Raw genomic sequence first — 18,506 nt, forward strand, 5'->3', positions numbered from 1 at the left:
ATTTCAGTTCAGGTCACGATCTCACAATTTATGGGATTGAGCCCTGCGTTGGGCTCTACAGGGCAGCACAGAGCCTGCTTGGGATTCTCTCTCTCCCTCTCTCTCTCTCTGCCCCTCCTTTTGTGTGTTTGTGCTTGCTTCTAGCCTTTTTTTCTCCCTCTCTTTGAAAAGGAGGCATCTAGAGATGAAAGAGATTTTAGAACAACTTTTTAATTTCATATATGAGAAAAGTGATAGATGGTAAATGAGTCAGGTTCTTTAGAGAAACAGCACCAGCAGGACAGACAGAAAGAGAGATTATGGGAGTCGTCTCATCATGATTTTGGAGGCCAAGAAGCCCCACATATGCCATCTGCAAGCTGGAGACCCAGAAAAGCTGATAGTGTAATTTAGTCCCAGTCTGAAGTCCTGAGCATCAGGGGCTCTGATACTCCAGGACTGAGAAGAAAGATGCCCGGTGCAAAGAGAAAGGAAATTTCCCTTCTGCATTTTTTTTTTTCCTTTTTCTATTAGGGCTCTCTCTCTCAGTGGATTGGGTGATGCCCACCCATGCTGGTGAGAGCACATCTATTCTGGGTCTATTGATTCAAGTGTTAATCTCTTCCAGAAACACCACACAAACACTGCCACAAATAATGTTTTACCAGCTATCGAGGCATCCCTTAGCCCAGCAGGTAAACACAATAAAATTAACTACCAGAGAGATGGGCGAATTAATTATATCTTTGAGATATTTTCATAGCACAGAAAAGTACTAAGAGTAACCATCAACAAGAAACAAACAAAATGACACAGTCTGAGTATTTCTAAGAAGGAAAACAAAATGAGGAAAAAAATATTAATCCAATAGATGGGAAGCTAGGAGGAAAAAAAAAAACCTGCCTGGTTGAAAATACCAAAGTAAAATTATGGTAGAATTAATTAAGTAGGTTAGTAATAGATATCCATGTAAATATAGTTCCCCATTCCCTCACCATCCCCACCTCCTGCCAAGGGAGAGAGGCTGGAAGATGGAGTTCAATCACGGATGGCCAGTGATTTAATCAATCTTGCCTATGTAAAGACGCCCCTATAGAAACCCAAAAGGAGACATTTGGAGAGCTTCCGGACTGCTGAACACCTGAGGATTTGGGGACAGTAGTGGCCCTGGAGACGAAATGGAAGCTCCATGCCGTTTCTCCATACCTGGTGCTATGCATTTCTTCCATGTGTCTGTTCCTCAGCTATAGCCTTTCATAATAAACCAGTAATCTAAAATGTAAAATGTGTTTCTGAGTTCTATGACATACTTTAACAAATTAAGCAAACCCAAGGAAGAGAGGTTGTGGGAAATTGATTTATAGTCCATCAGAAGTTCAGGTAACCCAGGCTTGTGGCCAGTTGGCCTCTGAAGGTGGGTGGGGGGCAGTCTTGTGGGACTGAGCCTGTACCCTGTGGGATCTGATGCTATCTTCAGGTAGACAGGATCAGAATTAAGTTGAATTGTAGGACACCCAGTAGGTGTCCAGAGCATTCCATGTTAGTTGGGGAATCCCCTTTTCTCCACACACATTGAAATTGGGTCCAGGAAACCAAAAGCTCTCTTATGTTTTCTAATGACTCTTTTTGAGCTCACTTTCCATGGCAATTATTTTCCACTGGATACAATTTGTACAGCCTTGCTTTGGGAGTAGTTTCACAGTTATCTCTGTCTAAGACATGCAAAATTCATAGGCCTCAAAATAAGTTTTAATGTTATATTTCAACATAGAATCATGGTCTATAACAAGAAGAATTTGATGGATTCAATAGAATGGATCTCAGCCCCTCACACTATAATGACACATATTTTTGGCTTTCAAGTGGTTTCGGCACTATTTCTACTCCTGGTCAGTGGTAGGATCTTTGTATTGGCTGTGATCTAGGAATCCTGCTCGGGGATATTCTAAATTCCAGTTTGCAAACAACCACAGTGAGTTGCTGGAACCCAGACTCGTGTTGTTCAATACCATATCTCAGTTTGAACCTACGGCTATGGTTACAAAAACTTCCACTCCATCATCTCAGCCATACCCGAGGCCACAATTGGGCTCCAGTTTACTGATGTATTTCCTTTTCTACTTGCAAGCCAAAGTATGTGTTTCAAATAGGTGTGTATGGATTTTGTATTTATTCCTAATACTGTATTCTGCATTTCCATGGGATCAGAACAGAGGGAAGGGTTTCCACATCTGCTTGATTTATTACTTTATCTAAGAACGGGTGATTTGACCTTTTCCATTTACATGTCTCATCTCAGAAAGAACTCAGACTAGAATCCTGTTTGCTTATTTCCATTTTCCCGATATCCAATTGTCTCGCGACTTTGAAAGACTTTGACTACAATTTTGCCAAACTTGAAGTTCAGGAAGGTTATAGCATTCCCTGATCAACTATTCTAGTAATGTCATCTAAAACTGAGATTTGTGTACTTGGTTTTTAGTGAATTTGTGCAAGGTCTTAATGATCACAGTTTGGGGCTGGCTTTAGGTATTTCATTCTCCCTAGAGAACTTTTAGATGAACTTGGATCATGTCTACATTGGCAAAGCAGAGTTATCTAATAAATTCAGTACAAAATGTGGTTGTAGAATTGTCTAAATTGACTTTTTAGCTGTCCAGATGATTGCTCAAGCCTCTGAATTATTGACAGTTTAGATGTGAGTTTATGATAATAGCATATTTTATTGCCTATTTCTGAGAGATTAAAGCACTGACTTTACTGCAGAGATAAGCATCAGATATTATCTCTTTTGATGACCTTAGGGGCTAGTTGTGACCAACCTGAATTGATCACAAGTTTCAAGGAATAAAGGAAAGATCAGGAAGAGGGAATATTTCCTATTATCTCCTGAAATAGGGCAGGAATATTTACGAACACAATTTTCCCAATTTTCTATGTTTTTTCAAGGGACTCATAAATTGTCATATCAACTTCTTTTATATGTGAGCCATTAGAAAACGTCTAATATTTATACCATACTTACAATAAAAAATATACTTTCTCATGTGGGACATGCCATTCCCATTCATCAGTCACTGTTCCTAGCTTCAGTGTCTCTTCCATTATACCAGATTGTAAAAGTTGGGAGAAACAAACAAAATGTGGAGATGACTAGTGTATTTTATTCTTATTTCTAACACCCAGATATGCATAGCAGCCTCTAGACTTGGGTAGATAACAACAGCCAAGGTAGCCTTAACAAGGGCAAAAATGTACAAGCCTTTTTTTTCTCTTCCGCCTTCATGTAAATCTCCCCCTCCACTCTAGGTTCCTGGGTAACCAATTAGCATTATCAGCCACGTCCCTCTCTTCCCGCCAAAATGTAATACTGCAAGCTCCTGCGAAAGGATGTCCAATCCATTTCCCCTGATATACGGCTGAAGGATAATTTTCAAATGCTCTGAGGTTTTGATTTCTAAGAGACATTTGCCAAAACAAAATCTGTTTTGATCTTCAATCAACTGATGGAGGAGCCAGCCTCCACCTACAGATCCCTTACCTCCAGGTGGATGCAAGCCCTTTCCAGAACTCCCCGGTAGAGACTCCTGGGGAGAACCTGCCTCAGCCTGCTTATGCACCGTGGGTACCTACCAGCCTGCAGGATGCCAGGAAAGAAAGAAGACACTGATCGTTCTTCCAGCCTTCCTCCAAAACGGCACAACAGACTACGTACCTTGATTTCCAGCTCCACGATTTTCATCATGCGTATTGGAACATAAGAATTCTTAAGGCAGTTCCTTCTTAGAGTGGTTTCTAATCTTTAAGTGTGGTTGAACTCAGGCAAGGTGAAGGGAAGGATGAAAATTAACTTCCACCTCTACTGTTTCCAGACATCTCAAGAAACTGCCTCTGCCCATTTCAACTAGGTTAGTGGTTACACTTGTTTTCTAAGAAGCTGATACAAGTCTTCTTCCCAGATGATTTTTCTCTATTTACTTTATTCTAGGAAACGTGTATTTCTGTTTTGGCTGATTACTTAGGGCACATCCAAAAATCATATGGTATAATTTCTTGCACAGTTCAAAAGGATTTCTGTCTTTGTACTGTAGAGCTTCAACAGATGTTAATTTGTTTCTTTTAAGTCTTGTGGTCTTTGGTAGAATCAGGGCACCTGATATATGTCCCTACTTTTAACATGTTTACCACTTTGTTGGCCTGTTTTCTATCCACTATTCTCTTCTCTGGACAGGCCAGCACCAAACTGGTTTGGTTTGGGAATATTATCATTTGCTAATAATGTGCTTAAGTTTTTTTCACATGATTTAAGAAGGTAATTATAACATATCATCTCAGGGTAATAAAAATGTACAATACACATTAAGTAAAGTTTTATTCAAGCCTTTAGCAGCCTTGAATTCCTTCCAGGTTTTTTAGGGGAAATTTTCACCCCCAGGGGTTGGGGAACTTGGCATAGAACATCCATTAAGTATAACGAGAGTCTGGTTCCCAGTAAACAGCAATGAGAACTTGCCTTCAAAAACTCCCTTTGATTTCACTTCAACAGATAGAAAAAAAAAATCTGTACTTTGTGGGGGTTTTTCATCCATTTATGATTGGACAAGAAATAGAATCCACGTCTCATAAAGTAGCTGGTATGTTGTTTTCTCCACACTTCGTGTTCCGATACAGCAAAACCCATTGTTTTTTTAGAGATATACCATGACTTGAACAAAAATGTGACAAACATTCCTTTTTAGCAACTTAGGAGCGGTCTTCCTGGGTCCTCAGTCCCTCCTGCCCCCCTGACTAGATCGTGTTAATTTCCCATGAGGAGGTCAAAGGTGCAGTGATGGAGATGGGGGAACACAGCAAGGGGGCACCTGGCTTCCCACCAAAGCAAGGCAGAGGTTCACTACAGAAGGAACATTGTTCTGTCAGCCTCATTCTTAGCATTTTTGCAACAAACCTAAATGCCTGTGAAATTGGACTTCAAACATGGGCACTTTCATCTAATTTTATAAAAAATAATTTTATGATGGCTGTGAGAAATGTCAAGTACAGTAATGAAATCTGTAAGGGACTTTATCTAAAGGAAAAAGCACAGGTGTGGACCCTCCTTGGTCCTCTTATGCTGAGCCCAGGAACCCTCTATATCTCTACCTGAGATTATGTTCCTAGAGTCTTAATGGTTGCTTCTTGAGCTGCTAAATGAAACTAAGTGATCCCAGGATTGGGAACGATGGGAGGATTCAGAGTATGATATAACTGACATAATGGAACTTTGAAGATGAGCAATATGTTTTTTTATTTTTTTTTATTTTTTATTTATTTTTTATTTTATTATTATTTTTTTTAATTTTCTTTAACGTTTATTTATTTTTGGGACAGAGACAGACAGAGCATGAATGGGGGAGGGTCAGAGAGAGAGGGAGACACAGAATCTGAAACAGGCTTCAGGCTCTGAGCTGTCAGCACAGAGCCTGACGAGGGGCTTGAACTCACAAACTGCAAGGTCATGACCTGAGCCGAAGTCGGACGCTTAACCGACTGAGCCACCCAAGCGCCCCGCAATATGTTTTTTTAAATGTTATTTGTCTTGAGAGAGACAGAGAGAGAGAGAGAGAGAGAGAGAGCGAGCATATGTTGGGGAGGGGCAGAGAGAAGGAGAGAGAGAAACCCAAGCAGGCTCTGTGCTGTCAGCGCTAAGCCCATCATGAACCATCCATCTCACGAACCATGAGATCATGACCTGAGCCGAAATCAAGAGTCAGACGCTTAACCGACTGAGCCATCCAGGCGCCCTTGAGCAACATATATATTTTTAAATTACAAAGCTTAATTGTCTTCCTTTGACTGGCATGATTAGGGAGTTTGCCAAAATTATTTCTACATATATCTGGAGATGTAAAAACCAGAAAATAAAAGGAGCCAAGCACAGTCTCTACCTTTTCCCTCTCTTGATATCCTTTCCAACAGATTTTTTTTTTTTTTTTTGAGAGAACACCTACATAGTCTGTTGAGGACTCAGGAAAATGAAAGCAAAGGGTGGCATTTTTAAAATTAAAAAAAAAAATAATAATAGACAAAATTTAAAAAAAAGCAAAGGAAACACAAGCCATGTTTTAGAGGTGAAGGATGTATCTACCTTGTTTGTGGTAATGGTAACACGGGTGCATACACAGGTCCAAACTCACCGAAATGTGTATGTTAAACATTTGAAACTTTTCCTATAGTAAATACACACCTTAATAAAGTTGAAAGAAAATGGATGCCTATAAGGGGAAATTTAAAGGGTGTTGAAAATGTACTTATTGCATGTATCCCCCTTATCTTATCGATGCCTGAAATTATACCTGAAAATATACCTCTTCTGGCTCAAAGAACTTGTTTTGGTTAAAATCGAAATGTACCCACTCCAGGAAAAAAAGAAAAACCTCTGTAATGGCCATTTTACTGTAAGGAAATGTATCCCTCCCTCTTTCCTCTTGATAAAACTCCCTACAGCAGGAGATCTAGAGTGGTTGGTATGGAAACTGGCGAGTGGTAAATTGGAAGCCCAGAGTTATGGAACTGCCCTGGCAGATCTGGGTGGGACTTCCGGCGGCCAGAGGCACTGGAATGTGTCACCTACAAAAGAGATAAAGGAGGGGACAAAACTAGAGAATCGTGTGTGAAAGATCGAAATTCTGATGACGAAACTGGCTTCATCCACAATTAACCGTATCTCAGCTACGGTTTCAGATTCAGATCCAAGAATGTGTTTGGTGCTTCACTACCTTAGGTATTATCTACTTTGACTGTCGCCCCAATAAACCAACTGACATAATGGTCCTCATTTTAGGGTTCAGAGACCAATCGGGGGTTGCCTCTTGTTGGACACCCTGATATTGCTAACCGCTTTTCTGAGCCTCCATTTGATTGTCAACCTTTGGCGGTCCCTTACTTTTTCTATCTTGTGGCCCACTGTTTCAGAAGATAGCTAAAGGAATGGCTAACTAATCAGATAAACTGAGTTAAGGTCCATGTGCTTTAGTTTGCTTAGTTCAATGCCTCCGAAAAGTAAAATTTGAGTGGCACAAGTTATTTTCTTCAATATTTTATTCTGAATTATATGAGAAATTGAATAGCCAACCGGGAGTGAATTAGGGGAGAGTAAGGGCTATACGGATATATCAAAGTCAGCTAGCTCTCTGCAGAACTAAACATTTTTCCTTGGTGGGGAATCCTCGTTTTGGGCCCGACAAAAGACTACGTGTCTCAGCCTCCTTCGTAACAAGATGACTCTGTGCCACTTATGAGACACAAGCAGACATGTGCAAGATACCCAGGGATGTCTCCATAGAGGGGACAGGAGTGGGGGGCATGTATTCAAAAAACACTCCTTCCTCTACTCTATTGCTGGGAACAAAAGGGGTCTGAAGTAGGAAATTCACAGGGTGTTTTTTTTTTTTTAATGTTTATTTAGTCTTGAGAAAGAAAGACAGTGTGAGTCTGGGAGGGGCGGAGAGAGAGGGAGACACAGAATCCGAAGCAGGCTCCACGCTCTGAGCTGTCAGCACAGAGCCCGACGTGGGGCTCGAACTCACCATTCGTGAGATCATGACCCTAGCTGAAGTCAGATGCTTAACCGACTGAGCCACCCAGGCGCCCCAGATATTCAGAGCTTTGAGCAATCTTTCTTTTGGGTTTCCTACGACGTGTCAGTGAACCTAATTCTAACTGGAAAGCGAAAACTGTTAGCTTGCAAGCTTGTTCCACACAGCCCCCTGAGGAACAAATTTGGCTGGAGCGGTTGGGTGTGCGTGTGGGCCCGGTGACCCCGCAGCCTTTAGCCCTCAGGGATCGGCCCCCAGCCCCCAAGTTGCCTTATTTCATCTCTGCAGGGCCCAGCACGACAGCCCTGAGGGGAGGGCAGTCCTTCCATACACAACAGGGTAATGGGGTCTGGCAGCAGGCAGAGAGAGAATGTCTATGAAGAATGGAGCCATCCGGCCGGGCTGCCGAAATGACTGCTGTATCCCGACCAGGGTTCCAGACCTTCTTGAAGCCTGGAGGCGCGAAGCGTTCTCTACGTTTCCCGCACTTTCCTGCAAGCTGCCTGCGTGCTCCAAGGACTTTGGGGCCACCGGATCTGAGGGACTGTCTCCGACCCAAGGTAACCTACACCTGTGTTGTAAATGGAGAAAACGCATCTAAAACAGGGGTGTTCCTGGAGTCCTTTAAAATGTTCCCTGAGGGGCGCCTGGGTGGCTCAGTCGGTTGGGTGTCCGACTTCGGCACAGGTCATGATCTCGCAGTCCGTGAGTTCGAGCCCCGCGTCGGGCTCTGTGCTGACAGCTCAGAGCCTGGAGCCTATTTCAGATTCTGTGTCTCCCTCTCTCTCTCTGACCTTCCCCCATTCATGCTCTGTCTCTCTCTGTCTCAAAAATGAATAAACGTTAAAAAAAAATAAAAATAAAAAAATAAAAATAAAATAAAATAAAATAAAATGTTCCCTGAAGATATCTATCTACTCTATTTGTAACGCTGCCTAGGGCAGAGTCTAAAAAGCACTTACATGTACTTTTGTCTTTGATGGGAGGAAAAAAGTAAGTCTATTGGGGCTTAAGTTAATTTAAGTATACCTACATGTATGTGTAGAATATAAATATATAATAGGTGTATATTCTTCATCTCTTCATATAGAGATAATAAATTATTGTATGTGTCTTGTCTTCCTCTAGTTTTGGAGAATTTGACTCAGCATATGAATTCCCCGCTGACTAATGAGCCCCTGGCAAAGCCCTGAGGCAGAGTGGGGAAGTCCTGACGTGGGATTCAGAAGGGTTGGATTCCCCTGCCGCTCTGGAAATGAACAAAGCCGTATTTATTGGCCATGGTATCTGAAACTAGTTCGCTCACTCTTGGCAGAACATTCACAAAGTGGCACCCGTGTACTCAACAGGGTCAATATAAGGGACGCAGGAGAGGGTTAGGACAGTGCCTGGTGAAAGGTCAATCTGAACACAAAGACACCAGCAAATGCCCAAGCCCTCATTGGCCGTGCATCACAAGAGTCCAGAGGACCACAAGTCTAGTTCACTTACATCACAGACACACACATGGCCGCACCAAGAGTGGAACTGCTAGGTACACAGCTTACGTAGAGACACAGGGGCCCTGTTACACATTTCAGCCAGACCATCTTCCCTATGATGAACACGGAGAGCTAAGCTACCTCAAGTCCCACAGGCAGAAGACTCAGGATCATGTGAATCCATCTCAGGATGATTTGCTACCTGCCGCTTGAAGTTACCTGTTATGGAAGGCGTGGTCAATGCTGGTCTGCCAGTTTTTACCCCCGAGGTTTTATCTGTTAAAGGATCCTGGCTCTGGGTGCCAAACTTCCAGCTGTGGGTCTGAGAGGAGATTCTCGAAAGGTTCTAGACATCCAGGATCCTGGTCTAGGATTTAGGAAGCGTGGGAGGACTCGGTAAAAACCACAGGAGTCACAGCTGCTCTCTGCTTCCCACCCACTGCTAAGAGCTGCCACCTTTATTCTGAGCTAATTCCAAGCTACAGGTTTTCCCTCTGGTCGGCGGGAGATGGAATTCATTGAGGACAAAGCATGGTGTTACCTGTGGGGTTTGTAGCCGTGTCAGTAAAAAGGAAAAAGCGGCGGGAAGATGCCACGTTAGCACTGTGGGGTCAAATTGCCTCGGTCTGAACCTTACTTTCCTCATCTGTAAATGGGGAAAATAGCAACTGTCTCATTGTTTTGTGGTGAGGACCAAATGCGATCTCATGTCTGAGGTGTAGAGACCATGGAAAGCTCTTAATAATAACAAGATTAGCTATTATTAATACTTGTACCAAGAAACTTGGGGGGGGGGTAGTTCACTGAGGCTGGAGGCTCTGAAATCTTGTCAGGTCCTCAGACTCCCAGTGGAGGGTATGATCTGGGTAACCACGATTACATTATTTTTCTCCCCTACACTTATTTTCCTAGAAGATATTTCTCAAGGAAGATGAGAGCCTTTGTAATTTCCAACCTTTAAAAATCAATTATTCCTGAGTTATTTTTGCATTTATGAAAAGCACCAAATTAATTTCTACAGAATTTTCTTTTCTATGATCAACGAGGTCAGCCGGGAAAGAATATGATATTCTAACAACACTGCGTATTGGCCCTCCGAGTTCTAATTGCCTTAATTCTCTATAATTCTATTCTGGAAACTAGCATCTTTTCATACAGCCTTAAAAATCTCAGCTTCTTAATATATGCATGAATGACAATATGCTAATATGCAATTCATGTCGCAGGGTTTCCATGTCATAATTCTGCACAGAGAAAAGCTTTAAAATCCAGAAGCCCTGGTCCCGAATGTCCAATGTTCTCCACTCTTACAACACAGAGAGAGACAAAACCTCAGAACAGAGGTGGGATCATGATATCCCTCTCTCATTCATTATATACAATATCTGTGCTCTGGCCTTTCAATTTCCCTGCACACCTTAGGAAAACGTGGGGAGATAGATTTGAACCAGCGTCTAGAGGTAAATGATGCCACATTCCATTACCTGAGTAACTATCTCCCCAATAGCCTTTTCTTCTCTCTCTTTCTCCCCTCCCCCCCAAAGAGTACATCTTTGGAAATTGAGAATATTCAGCGAACAGAACTCATAAATCAAATCATTATCATTAATAATCAAAGTGAGACATTGTAAGAAATAGCAAATTAATCACAACTGGCAGGTGAAGTTACTCCGAGCATGGGCTTTCTGCATACTAAAGCGAACAGAATTTTCCCCGGTGGGCTTTTATTTTTTTATTATTTTCTCAGTGAACACTGAACTTTTTCGTTAATCGGGAACTATATCCGAACCCAAGTATTCATACTACTAGTGTGACTGATTCTGTGTAATGACACTTTATTTTCAGAACCGCATTTGACCCATAAGAAGTTGCATGATGATTTGATGCCCTTCATTAATACCAACACTGTGTATTTAAAATTGAGGGCATTTTTCTAGAGGAGAAAAATAACCAACGGTTTCTCAAATGTGGACTTAGACTTATTCACTTTCTTCATTTTGGATTTTAATTATTTGACAGCCTATGATTTTATTTTAAATTCCTTTTTGGTGGCAACGGAAGAAAGTCCTAAGTACGATATTTTCTGCAATCGTAACAGTTTCGTGAGCCTTGAATTTTGAGAAGACCTTATTTCTCTAAGAAATGAACCGATCTCATCTAGCATCATGTTTCCCTTTCCAGCTTTCCTGAGAAGTAAAAACTACTTTACAGAGAGAAAAGTGAGTCAAGAAGAGCTTCCGATCTGCCCACACCACACAGCAATTCTGGGTTTGAATGTAAAGTAAAACTCCTATTCCTGCCCCAGCCCTCGATAGTGCTGTAGGAATTTCCAGCTTTGACTGACATTTGAAAATCCATGGAAATGTTAAAAGTAGGAGAAAAAGAATACTAATTTCTAGATTATATTTTGACTTCTATCTTTAATTAACATTTCCTGAGTGATAAAAATACACTGGAGATTTCAGAAGGTACAGAAATAGGGCTAAGCTCCGCATCTAGAGAGAAAGACAAACAAAATACATAGGGACTACATGGAAATGACGGCAGAAAGCAGAGTGTATTCGAGAATTGAGAAACATAATATTTCAGTAAAGCCCATGTGGTTACAAGAGTCCGTGCTTTCACTGGGCATAACTTAGCTAAGTCTTGAAGAGGAAACACTGAAACTGCCATTTTCTTTTCCCCAGAATCATTTTTCCCTTCCATGACTGTTACCAATTACCTTAGCTCAATTCAATAATCTTCGTCAGTATTCCAGGAGTTTAACGGGAAAGCAACATTAAGGGTCTAAATGTTGAGGTTTTGTCAAAGTGGAATTCTCAAAATCTTTTCAGCGGATTCCTGAATTATTCCAGAGTATCAGTGTCTATTTCTTTCATATTACTTATATATGGGTATTTCCTTCCGTATAAAAGCATCTCTATTTGGTAAAAAAAAAAAAAAAAAAAGCAAACTTAAAATGATTCCACGATATATATTATATTGGAGACAGACTAGGAAAGTGGTTTAAAAATACACAAATGCATTTTCTTTATTAAACATTATACATGTTGGTTATTATTTCCTGGCAATTTCTGGATTTTTTTTTTTTCCAGTTTCTGTTTTTCCTTCCGTATAAAAGCATCTCTATTTGGTAAAAAAAAAAAAAAAAAACCAAGCAAACTTAAAATGATTCCACGATATATATTATATTGGAGACAGACTAGGAAAGTGGTTTAAAAATACACAAATTCATTTTCTTTATTAAACATTATACATGTTGGTTATTATTTCCTGGCAATTTCTGGATTTTTTTTTTCCAGTTTCTGTTTGTGGCCCGATTTGTCATTCTCCTTGAATTTCTTTCTCTGCTGACCTTCTGTAGGGAAAGGTGGACAGGATGAGGCTGGTTTCTGGACCTGAAGAGCTCTTCACTGGGGGGCCCCATCTTGCTCGTGAATGTCCTGATGTGCCCTTAGGGTCCCACAGGTAGTTTGAAGGCATGAAATCCCAACTCGGTGATATAGAGAATAGGTTTCTCAGAAAACGTGGTAATTTTCTATTGGAGTAGATTATTTTGTTAGTTACCTGTGAGCAAGAGATTTGCTCCTTTTGGGAGGAAACGAATAATTATAATAATTCAATACTCAACTTCAAGGAAAAAAAGCAGAGCAGGAAGTGTGGTATAAATATGTCTTTTTTTTGTCTGTTTGGCAATATCTGAGACAACTTGCTAGAAAGTACAATGTCTCTCTTACTTATTGGGTGCAGAATATGCTATAAATGAGAAACAAAGGCACAGTGTTCCATAACGTCTCCCCTTTGGATCCTCCAAAGCATGCCATTGAACCTGGAGAGCTGCTTACGCGGTGTGAAACCCAAGGACAACCATTTCTTGACAGTCGATACAGGGGCCAGTCCGTTATAACATCCAAGGATCACACAGGCAGATTTCGTGACTGTTAGTATGTTTATTTTTATCATTCCTGACTTGTGAATAAGGAAACCGGCCATTAAAAAGTCACTAAATAAGGGGCGCCTGGGTGGCTCAGTCAGTTAAGCATCAGACTTCGACTCAGATCATGCTCTCACGGTTCGTGGGTTCAAGCCTTGCCTCAGGCTCTGTTCTAACAGTTGAGAGCCTAGAGCCTGCTTCAGATTCTGTGTCTCCCTCCCTCTCTCTGCCCCTCCCCTGCTTGGGTGTGCTCTCTCTCTCAAAAATAAACAAATAAACATTAAAAAATAATCACTAAATAAGATGGCAAACAAGAAGTAAAAGAAATGCCTGACTAATACAAATTTGTCTTCCTCTTTCTTTTCCTTTCTTTTCTCCTGGCTCCGTTTCTTACCTCCCCTCTCCACACACATCCCCAAGTTCTGTTTTCTATAACTCCCACAACGCTTCAGCATAAAGTTAGGCTTTTGTGGCTTATTACTTGCGATTTAACTGCATGGATGTAAAAAGGGCCTGAGCAGTAATGCACGATAGGTTATTCAATAACACAAGGAATGTAAAGCGATTTCATATCTCCCTGAATCAGGAACATTAATTAATCATATGATGGAATGCAACGTTCTATTTACCAGTGGAAGAGGCTGCCAAGATCTTTCTGACTTTAATAATTGCACATGCTGTTGTGGCAGGAAAAAATTAATTTAGTTATTAAATTGGAGGGTGTTTTTTTTTTTTTTTTTTTTTTTCTATCATGGAGAAGCTGGAAAGTAGCCAGGCCGTAACGCTAATGTTATGAGGGTTGGGGTCCGGGTTACTTTTATTAAAGCTCTCTCCACCTTTATTTCAAGAAAAGTAAAAAAAAGAAAAGTATTGAAATGGTACGCAAAGCTTGTCTCTCATGATGCTGATGACACAACCACCAAAGTTTGGATTTTTTTTCTCCGTGAGCCACAAATGGATTGCAATGGAATGGTGCCTGCGACGATGATGCTCTGTCAGGGTGCAGATGTTGGATCGAGGAAGTGCCCCGTGCCACAGATCCGCTGCAGCCTTCCAGGGAACAGAGCAGGGCTTGTTGGAAGTGATGTTGCAGACAGGGGGGGTGGGGAGCAAAGGGAAACGGGGCGCCTTGCCTTTTGACTCTCTTGCCTCCTCATCTTTGCAAGTTTTTCCCTCCAGCAGAGGTCTTTTTCTCATTCCTTTCCCTTTTCTACCCTCAGCTTTCAAATTCCCACTTGCAAGCGTTACCTCAAGTGACTCCCTTCCCAAGAGGCTTTTACTGGTTGGTTCAACCAGAAGAGATCTTGCTTTTAGTTTCTCCTTTCTCTTCCTCTTCCTTTGCGTCTCCTCCCATTCATTGAACTTCGTTCCATTTATGGCCCTACCATGTATAGTCTATATTTATGTGTACCCTCCTTTTATCTCCTGCTGAACTAATTAAGGATGGAGATAGATTTTTATCAATCTTTGCAATCCTAAGCATTAGGTATGGTCATTTCGACACGTTGTGTCTTTGTTGTTGTTGTGGTCATGTTGTTTTATTTTTTTTTTTTATGTTTGTTTATTTTTGAGAGAGAGAGAGAAAGACAGAGCGCAAGTGGGGGAGGGGAAGAGAGAAAGGGAAACACAGAATCCAAGGCAGGTTCCAGGCTCCAAGGTCTCAGCACAGAGCCAATGTGGGGTTTGAACTCAGGAACCATGAGATCATGACCTGAGCCGAAGTCTGACGCTTAACCAACTCAGCCACCCAGGTGCCCCAGCACATTGGGTTTTAACAATTACTAATTACCTTCGATTGGAAGGACAACAAAATTGGTGTGGAAGTGTGGCTATCAGTCCCAGCAGCTTATTAGTTATAGGTACCCTTTGTCAAGTCACTTAAAGGTCTCCTTGGAACTGGAATTTGCAGCAGAGCAAGGGACTATGTATTTTTGGTATATTATTTGTTACATACGTTTTGAATTTATATTTAGTATTGAATAAATTTTCTAGGTTTGCTTTCTATTTAATAATCCCTTAATTAACCAAATTTGAGAGTGACTTATTAAGTATATATGCTAATGCGTGCTTAATTAATAGATAAATAGTAAGTTGCAACGTATGCACATATTAATATTCATAAAAACATTATTAACAGAATCGAATTGGCTTTTCATTGGAAACTATGATCTTCAGAGCTTCGTGATCTCTTTGGGATCTCTTTTGGGAGATCGTGAGTGATCTCCCAAAGCAAACGCATCTCTAAATGCTATTTGAGATTCTAACACAGTCTTCTACATGGGAAATGATGCTGTCCCAAATTTCCTTCCCATTCCTCAACTCCACCTGAATATCCACCTTTACTCCCTCCTGAATGCAGGAGGAACTAAAAGAACATACACATTGCCCCACAGCTCAAATTCCCACACTCCCTTCTCTTGACACAAGTTTCAATACTTGCATCTAGAGGAATGATGAGGAGAGAAGAAGTTGCTGGTGCTTTCCAAGGGGAGGCTGCAGTGTCAGCATTACTAAGGACTTAATATATAAACAGCTTTGGAACATCCAGCCCGGGGGCCAATAATTAAAGGCAACACTTCAAAACAAGCTTATTGGGATTACCTACATGAGAATAGAATCACTACTTTGGCTTGGGGAATGCTGTTATAATCATTGAAACCTGACTACCACGGTCCTGATATTTTGACAGACTGCTTGACCACTGGGCAGAGTAGACAGCCAAGAACTAGACTTGTCCATACAGGTGCAAAAAAAGCGAACTTTGATCCATACCTTGCACCATATATAATATATTGACAATAAATGTATAAATTCTCCCCCTCCAAAAAAAACCCACCAAAAAACCAAAACCATTCTATCAGCCCTTTACCAACCGACCAGTATAAGAGTAGAGTTGAGGACATGATTAAGCTGATGGTCACAGTACTACAACTTATAATAAAATAGGGAGGTAGGGCTTATGGGATGAAGGGAATTGAGAATCTGGAGAGTTTGGGAGAGGTGAAGAAAAGTGTGTTACCAGAAATCAGGCAGCACTGATAGGGCAGTTTTGTAAAGGTGATCACAATCTGGGCTGGAGAGTGGTTGGAATCACTGGCAATCAGCCAAGACCCATGATGACATACCCACACTCACGAAGGAATAGGGATCAACGTTAGTAAGTCTCTATTTAACTAACATAACCAGCGTCAGAAATACACATAAAACAAAGACTTTTATAATAGAGCAAATATTTTATGAGGCAGGTAGTAGAATTTACTTAGGTTAAAACACTGGGAACTGGGGACACCTGGGTGGCTCAGTCGGTTAAGCCTCAGCCTTCAGCTCAGGTCACGATCTCAAGGTTCATGAGTTCAAGCACCATGTCGGGCTCTCCACTGTGAGCACAGAGTCCACTTCAGATCCTCTGTCTCCCCCTCTCTCTGCTCCTCTCTCTCTCAAAAATAAATAAATCTTTAAAAAAAAACCCACTGGGAATCAGATGAAGTTATAGTTCAGTTACTCTAAAAGTTGGTAATTCATCAACCCCTGACATCTGGAACTCAGAGAAGAATGATAAATTTAGTTAAAACTGGTTACCGAGTAGCCAAATCTAATTCACAAAGTCCAGGCATTAAAATTTATTTACTACTTAACAGAAAGCCCTCAGGTTTCAGGACCTATTTCTATAAGCTCTACACACAATCCTAACAAACATGACTACCTAATTGCATCTTAGAATAAAGAGGGGAAATATATGTCTACGGGTAACTACACCGACACCGGAGAGTGATGGCTGCCATCTTAGTTTAAGGGAAGAGAAATAATTATAAAAAGCAAAAAACAAAAATAATTTCTAAAAACAAAGTCTTCTGGGCCTTTTACTGAGAATGGTGAATTCCACTTACAATTCCTCTGAGAATATCCAGAGTGTAAAATATTTTAATTAAACTGGTTTACTTAAATATTGCTTACAAGGGGTAAATTATCATTTGGAAAATCTTAGACTGAAAGGGTATCCTCTTAGAATTCTAGATTGCAGTTACTTTATATCATTTATCTTCTCATGTAACCCATCATTTCCTATTGCAGATAAATGTTAATCAAAATACTTAGAAATATAGCGACTATTAATTTCAATCACAGGAGAGAATTTTTTTTATTTTTGGAAAACGACTGCTAAGGGAAATCACTTTTTAAATTCAATTCCTTAGAGTCATTTCAGTATTTTTAAAGGGTATGAAATCTAAATGTTTTGAGAATTGAATATCTTCTTCTAAATTCAATATCATATGTAACAACGTTTTATCAAGTTCTTAATCACTAAAATTCATTTTAAGCATCTTTATGTACAAAGTATTGTGTCAGTCACTACAGGTAATTTAAGTTGATTTAATACCCCATGCTTACACAGAAAGACTCATATTCTAGTTTGAAAGACAGGACACAGCCATAAAAAGATAACTGAGGGGGCGCCTGGGTGGCGCAGTCGGTTAAGCCTCCGACTTCAGCCAGGTCACGATCTCGCGGTCCGTGAGTTCGAGCCCCGCGTCAGGCTCTGGGCTGATGGCTCAGAGCCTGGAGCCTGTTTCCGATTCTGTGTCTCCCTCTCTCTCTGCCCCTCCCCCGTTCATGCACTGTCTCTCTCTGTCCCAAAAATAAATAAACGTTGAAAAAAAAAAAAGATAACTGAGGAAAAAACATGGGTGGTTCATGAGTATACAATATAGCTGGAGAAATAAGAACGATGTCACTATATTCAGAGATGCAGAACTCAACAGGTTCCACTTTATAAATCCCATTTCCAATGTATATGTAGAATAAGGGGTAAAGTACCCAATGGAAATCAAGAGACCTTTTTTTTTAATTCCATACAATTTTGGATATGTTATTTAACATATCATATTTCAGTTCTGCAAGTCAAGAGAGTTAAATCAGATGCCCCTTTCATGCTAAAGATATACATTCTATTGACTTCTACTGAAATTAATAGTTTGTTGACAGGAACATCTCTTTATTCATATAAACCAAATTAGATTGAAAGAAAGTTATTTGAGGAGACTGTAAAAGCACTTACATGCATGATTCCTTAGCTGTATTGTCTTTAATATGGATATTAAAGACAGGAGTTCTGCATGGTTTCAAGGTCCCTTCCAGGTCAAGAGCCTATGGGCTATAGAGGTCATTAATTTTATGATCGTGCACAAGAGTTTTGTTCAGATGTATGGCATGGAAAAATATATTCTCAAAATATTTAAAAAGGCTGCTGCTTCCAATGCTGGCAATAAACTTTTTTTTTTTTAGTTTTTTTTTTTTTAATTTGAAATGAAAACACCAAAATATTGACAAATTTCTTGAAAGATATTTGGCATATAATATATTTAGGGACAATATACCAAGTAACCCTAAAAGCAAAATTCTATATCTTAAAATTTTTTCTTCTTCCCTTCCCTTCCCTTCCTTTCCCTTCCCTTCCCACCCCTCCCCTCCTCTTCTCTCCCCTCCCCTCCCCTCCCCTTCCCCTCCCTTTCCTTTCCTTTCCCTTCCTTTTCTTCC

This window comes from Leopardus geoffroyi, chromosome B4 (genome assembly GCF_018350155.1).
Source record: "Leopardus geoffroyi isolate Oge1 chromosome B4, O.geoffroyi_Oge1_pat1.0, whole genome shotgun sequence".
Classification (NCBI taxonomy): domain Eukaryota; kingdom Metazoa; phylum Chordata; class Mammalia; order Carnivora; family Felidae; genus Leopardus; species Leopardus geoffroyi.